This window comes from Triticum dicoccoides, chromosome 3B (assembly GCF_002162155.2).
Source record: "Triticum dicoccoides isolate Atlit2015 ecotype Zavitan chromosome 3B, WEW_v2.0, whole genome shotgun sequence".
Lineage (NCBI taxonomy): Eukaryota > Viridiplantae > Streptophyta > Magnoliopsida > Poales > Poaceae > Triticum > Triticum dicoccoides.
Window position 1 is genome coordinate 665,407,432 of NC_041385.1, and position 7,465 is coordinate 665,414,896.

Below are 7,465 nucleotides of genomic sequence, written 5' to 3' on the forward strand. Positions count from 1 at the left end.
ATGTGTGACATCCCGTTGTCGGTGTCAAAACCGGCGGATCTTGGGTAGGGGGTCCCGAACTGTGCGTCTAAGGCTAATGGTAACAAGAGTAGGGGGGCACAATGTTTACCCAGGTTCGGGCCCTCTCTATGGAGGTAATACCCTACTTCCTGCTTGATTTATCTTGATGAATATGAGTATTACAAGAGTTGATCTACCACGAGATCGTCATGGCTAAACCCTAGAATCTAGCCTATGATTATGATTGTTGTATCTTGTCCTACGGACTAAACCCTTCGGTTTATATAGACATCAGAAGGGGCTAGGGTTACACAAAGTCGGTTACAAAGAAAGGAATCTACATATCCGAATCGCCAAGCTTGCCATCCACGCAAAGGAGAGTCCCATCCGGACACGAGAAGAAGTCTTCTATCTTGTATCTTCATAGCCCAACAGTCCGGCATGCATATATAGTCCGACTGTCCTAGGACCCCTTAATCCAGGACTCCCTCAGTAGCCCTGAACCAGGCTTCAATGACGATGAGTCCGGCGCGCAGATTGTCTTCGGCATTGCAAGGCGGGTTCCTTCTCCGAATACTTCAAAGTAGATCTTGAACACAAGAATCGTGTCCGGCTCTGCAAAATAAATTCCACATACCACCGTAGATAGTATAATACTTTCACGAGTCCAATCTACTGACAATTTTTGTTGCATGACATTACGTCATCACCCGACCATTATTTTGAATCGTTTTCCAGCCTGCTACTCCACGTTTCGCGAGACAATTTTATTGGCACGTCTTGTTGAAGCAGAGATTGTGTCCCCTTATCACGGGATTCTCATCAAGACGGGCGTGGGTAACCCAACCATTCCGTTGGTATGATTCCTTGGGAATAGACATATTTTAAGGCCATGTAGGGGACATCTGATATTTGTCGCTTTTATAAAGAGGCCAGTACCTGTCCTTTTCCTCTCACGCTAATCTTCTCCTCCCCCACCTCAAGTTCCAACACCCAAGGTTTAATCCAGTCGCTTTGAGCCTCCGACCATGTCCGGATCTAGCCTTCAAGGCCGGTGGATGGCCTCTTCTGTCATAGAGGAGGACATCAAGAAGTTCAGGGGGGCAAGATAGTTGATTGCAGAAATCCTCCACAGGTGCCTGCTCAAGGGCAGGTTATTCCTACACCTAGATCCAATGAGAAGGTTGTGTTCATCTCTCACTTCCTCCGGGGGCTAGGTTTTGCTCTTCATCCCTTCGTTCGAGGGCTAATGTTTTATTATGGGATAGATTTCCATGATCTAGCTCCGGACTCTTTCCTTCATATCTCGACGTTTATCATCACGTGCGACGCTTTCCTCCATATCTCCCCACACTTCGGCTTATGGATTAAAACCTTCAACGTGAAACCGAAGATAATTGACGGGAAGCAAGCAGAGTGCGGAGGTGCTTCAATAAACAAGCTTATCAATTATCCTGGGCCAAAGGGCTCCTTCACAGAATCTTCTGACCTATGGCAATAGGAGTGGTTTTATATCACTGAACCCCGTGGTAAGAAGTGGGCAGCTACGCCTGCATTTTGCTCCGGCCTGCTGCCACATCTCACATCGTGGATTAATGATACGTCTCCAATGTATCTACTTTTCCAAACACTTTTGCCCTTGTTTTGGACTCTAACTTGCATGATTTGAATGAAACTAACCCGGACTGATGCTGTTTTCAGCAGAACTGCCATGGTGTTGTTTATTGTGCAGAAAACAAAAGTTCTCAGAATGACCTGAAAATCCACAGAGATAACTTTTGGAAAATATAAAAATTACTGGCGAAAGAATCAAGGCCAGGGGGCCCACACCCTATCCACGAGGGTGGGGCGCGCGCCCCCTCCCCCTGGGCGCGCCCCCTGTCTCGTGGGCCCCTTGATGCTCCACCGACCTCAACTCCAACTCCATATATTCCGTTTCGCGGAGAAAAAAATCATAGAGAAAGTTTCATCGCGTTTTATGACATGGAGATGCCGCCAAGCTCTAATCTCTCTCGGGAGGGTTGATCTGGAGTCCGTTCGGGGCTGCAGAGAGGGGGATTCGTCGCCGTCGTCATCATCAACCATCCTCCATCACCAATTTCATGATGCTCACCGCCATGCGTGCGTAATTCCATCGTAGGCTGGCTGGACGGTGATGAGTTGGATGAGATTTACCATGTAATCGAGTTAGTTTTGTTAGGGTTTGATCCCTAGTATCCACTATGTTTTGAGATTGATGTTGCTATGACGTTGCTATGCTTAATACTTGTCACTAGGGCCTGAGTGCCATGATTTCAGATCTGAACCTATTGTTTTTCATGAATATATGTGAGTTCCTATCTTGCAAGTCTATAGTCACCTATTATGTGTTATGATCCGACAACCCCGAAGTGACAATAATCGGGATACTTCTCGGTGATGACCGTAGTTTGAGGAGTTCATGTATTCACCATGTGTTAATGCTTTGGTCCGGTACTCTATTAAAAGGAGGCCTTAATATCCCTTAGTTTCCACTAGGACCCCGCTGCCACGGGAGGGTAGGACAAAAGATGTCATGCAAGTTCTTTTCCATAAGCACTTATGACTATATTCGGAATACATGCCTACATTACATTGATGAATTGGAGCTAGTTTTGTGTCACTCTATGTTATAACTATTACATGAGGAATCGCATCCAACATAATTATCCATCACTGATCCAATGCCTACGAGATTTTCACATATTGTCCTTTGCTTATTTACTTTTTCGTTGCTACTGTTACAATTACTACAAAATTGCTATCGTTACTTTTATTGCTGTTACCATTACTATCATACTACTTTGCTACTAAATACTTCGCTGTAGATACTAAGTTACCCAGGTGTGGTTGAATTAACAACTCAACTGCTAATACTTGAGAATATTGTTTGGCTCCCCTTGTGTCGAATCAATAAATTTGGGTTGAATACTCTACCCTCGAAAACTGTTGCGATCCCCTATACTTGTGGGTTATCAATTAACAAGGGGCAGGACTGGGGATCTGTTGATGAAGCGCGGACACTGCAAAGTCGTATTCGGAGCCTTGTTGAGAAGGACACCGGTCTCATCAATGTGACCCAAGTAATGCTAGTCCACCGTATCCTACCCCGTCAGCGACGCCCTCTCCGCATGTGGGAGTTCAATCCGAAAGGTCCACAGACTCTCCAGCACTTCTCCGGCAAGATGCTCAGAGAAATGTGTAAATTGTTCTTCAGCGCACGAAAACAGTGGCGTGATACTACAGAAGACATTGTCCTTGAATGCAATCAGCCAGATACCCTGGTAAGCACTTTAACTTCTGAACACAATTTTGCCAAATTCCTCATAACAATGTACTGATAAAACTCTACTCGGCCAGGGCTGGTTGAAGAAGGCGGAGAGAATTAGGTGTTCCACTCCTGTCCCCGAAGACTTAGCCGATCCAATGTTAACAAGGATGCTGGCTTCGACACGATATCAAGTGCCGACGGGGAAAGATAAGGAGGAGAGCAGAGAGGCTCAAGGGGGCCTCTCCCCTGGAGGTACACCAGGTAATTTGTCCGGGGAGATTGGAACTTCCCCTCCCGAAGGTGGAAGGGAAGGGTAAACTGACATCCCTTCTCCTCATGGGAAGAATAGGACCACCTCCGAAGACTTGAAGAGAGAATGTTTTAAGCGGGGGAAGGAATCCCAGTCAGGGGGTGACGCTGACACGCAATCACTCCATGAAGATAGGCCTTCAGCCGAATCGTAAGTGAACCAGGGTGTTTTAGAAACATCCCTTTCTTTCTTGGTTGCAGGGGTAACACTTACACTACATGTTTGCAGTCTGGTACGCAGTCCTCCTCAGTAGTCCTCCTCTTCGGGGGATCTTCTTCCGGAGATGACGGAAAGCGAGTCGCCTCCACAGATCTCCCTGCTTGATAAGGCAGACGATGCCGAGGTGTCGTGTCGATGGAAACGACACCTATGAGACCAAAAACGAGATCCCTACTACGGTTACGGGGCACGGGGTTGAGAGGAGAGCAGGATCAGAGGCCAATTCAGTGGACACAGGGCATTTACCCAGGTTCAGGCTGCGGCTCGGATAATACCCTACTCCTGCCTAAGATCTCTATTGAGTGTTCTTGTTCTAGAGTTAGCTACAATGGGCGTAACTTGTCCAAAGATCCCAATCCTTCTCCTGGGCGCCTTGGGCCTCCTTTTATAAGCAAGGGGATCACCACAGTGGCACCAGGAGGTGGCGTCGGGGTACTGTGTTGAAGTCTATCAAAAGTCGTATGGGACAAGGTGCATTAAATGCGAACCCATGTCCCGTCCGCCGCCGCTCTTCCCTGCTACGACACGCGCCTGAGCCAGCGAGGCGTGCGGCGCCATGTAGACTAGCAGGCAGCTGAGGTGGCGCCATGGGGGCTGGCACGTAGCTGAGGTGGCGCGGTGGCGGGGCTCATGAAGATTTGCATGCCACCACGCAGGGATGCGCTGAATTGGTCCGGAAGCCCCTGGTTGACACGCGGGTGCCTGCCCAGCTGGTGGGCTGGCACGTGCATAGGGGCGGGGGTGGGACCGTGGCTGGTGCAGGCCTGGCATAGATGCCACGGATGTCCTCGGCGAGGGCCTTGCTGGGGCCCCGACAAGGGTCTTGCCGCGGCATCGTAGTCGTCCCTAGCAAGGATGTTGCCGGAGGCCTTGTGTGTTTCTTTTGGCAAGGATTTTGCCGCGGTTTCGTTGCCTTTTATTCCTCCTTTGTCTTAGAATGCCTCTTGTCTTCACAAAGATCTGCATGCCACCACAGGAGTGCCTCCCGAGCCCTGGTCCCAATGAGTTTGGGGAACTTGGGCCCAAGGGCGGCGCGTCCTGCTGGCGTGAGCTAGGCAAGTTGCCTCGGCAAGACTCCTGTCGGGGCTGTGGATCCTGCCCCGACAAGACTCTTGCCGGGGAGAATCACCTTGTCCTCTTGGTCTTCTGGTCTTGGCGCTCCGCTGATTGTTTCTGTGGCTCCGGCCCTCTCCCTTGCCCTGCTTAGTGTGGTCGTGGCCGCGCGGCTCCGATTGCCCGTGCACTTAGTAAGGGGTACAAAATAGAGCCCCTATTTTAGTACACCTACAGGAGCCCCCAGGTCTGGGCCACACATAAGCGCGGTGCGGTTGTTGGGCTAGGCCCTAAAATAGTGCACGGGCAGGCGGGGCGGTTTTTCACCGTAGTAACTTTCCGCCCGCTGCGCTTCCCCTTGACCCGTGTTGATTGCATGATGTGGGGGTTGCGCGTGCGGGTGACCCAAGCATGCTGACGCCATCTGTGGTGAACAATAAAGAGGCGGCCTTCATGTCTCTTCGAGACCGCAGGGCTGCTGCTCCTTTACTCTCCGCACTTGGGGAATCGCTGCTCCACGCGTCCCATTACGCCCGTCCCTTGCGCCACGTACGCCGCATGCATGGCGTGGGGCGAGTGACAGGCGCGCAGGGCACGGGAAGTCGTGCGCGCGTGGGGGGGGGGGAACACCCACGCGCCTTCAATTGGGCGGGGAGGGCAGCCGACGGCTCCGCCCGCTGTCACCTTAACTGACTGGATTGGTGAGAGGGACGGCCAAGCTTAGCCCCCGCCCCCTTATAAAGAGGGGAGCGGGAGAAACGGTGCCCTTCAGATCTTCGCCATATTCTTCTCCCCACCTTTGGTCCTTCCTCTCCTTTTCCATGGTGAGAGGCCGTGATGATGCTTCATCGGTGGCGGCGAGGGTCTCTGCTCGATAGCGCGTCGCTCCTTCCCAAGAGCCTGCAGCGGCGGAGCCAGCCACGAGGGGAAGAGGGAGAGGGCGGGGCCGAGGCTGCCGTGGTGCTCGGGGAAGAGGAGGACGGGGCAGTGCGTCGGCCTCGCCTCCGCTAGCAGCCCTTCCCCCCATGGAGGGCCACGTCGGGGACAACCCTTACGAGTTCTTCGTCAGGCTGCGCCGACCGGTGCGCCGTCATCTTCATCTCCTGACCCCGTTTGCTCGAGCCATGGAGCTGGACCCGCCGCAGGCGCTGAGACTGCATATGAGGGGCTGTGGGAATAGCGGCACATGGGCCGATGTCGACTTCCCAGCCCCCCACGTCTTGTATCTTTGCCGCGGGTGGAAGACCTTTGCTCGCATCCACAGTTTGACGCCAGGGCTTGTTCTCTTCTTCAAGTTGATGGAGAACGGCCTGCTCTCCGTCAAGGTTTTTGGAGACCTTGGCACTCGCCTAAAGTGCTGCGTGGAGAGCTCCTCCAACAATGAAGATTCTTCCTCGAGCAAGAGTGACGAGGAGGACAGCGGCAGCGACGACGAGGGTAGTGGCCGGCAGGACAACGGGTCTGATTAGGTGTCGGACGCGCCGCTCCGGGGCAACACTGGTGATCCCATCATCTGTGTCGCCGACTCCTTGAACTTCTCGAGGTCGTCTCCTTGGGTGGCTGGCGTGGGGAGGCCGGAGAAGCGAAGAAGGCAGGTGGCGGGCCGTCAAGTCAGAGTATGATGGCACCGACGCCTTCATAGCGTACTGACGGTCCGCTACCTCGTCTTCTAGCTCTTCCTCCAGCGCCATCACCGCCAACCCTCTCCTAGGCGACCGTCGGCATGTTCTCTTGGCACCCTCTGCTGCTCGTACCTTGCCTAGGTGCTTCTTTTGCCCTTTTCTCCTTCTTGTCGTATTTCCGGAGGAGAGGGACAAGAAAGAGATTACGGGCACCTTAACTCTTTTTTTAGCTTGTAGCCCGCGGGCCTTAATTAGATCTAAAACCTGCAATCCCCTTGCTCATGTATACATTCCGTATGATTTGTACTTGTATGGGGCATATTAATGAAAAAAAGGGGTACTTGCCGGGTCCTTTGTGTGTGTGCCATGCGCACACCAAGGAACGAGTCCTTGTTATTTTCTGTATAAACAAAGTTTCCCGACAACAGGCCCTGCCGCTCCCCTGCTTCATTTGACTGCACTCACGTTTTCGGTGGAGGCGGTGATGAAACCGAGTTTGGCCCTACGCCCGCTTCTTTGCTGCCGCAGTTGCAACCAGATTCTGCCCCAAGAAACAATTTCTTTGGCACAGGAAAAGAGGAGCACGGTAGCCTATAAGCAAAGCGAGGCTTCATACACCCCTCATTTCAATTTCATACGGGAACGCAGGACAGGGGATGAAAACTTATCTGGATTTGCGGTCCACCCCCCGGCAGCGTTGGCTTGCCGGGGTTGGACCCTTGCGTCTTCAGCCCCCCCGGCAGCCTTAGCTTGCTGAGGTCAGAGCGCCAGCTTGTCCTCTTCTTCTCCACATGGCCGAGCGGATGTGCTTAGGTATCCTGCAAACCAAAAAAGGATGGAGAGGAGCAAACAGACGCAAACTTGACCTCTAAGCTAGGGGTTAGTCGCCGCTAAGCACTATCAACCCTAACCGAGGAGGAGACTCAACCTAGCATGCATGCTATAACTTAGGGTAGAAGCGCTTCGTTTATT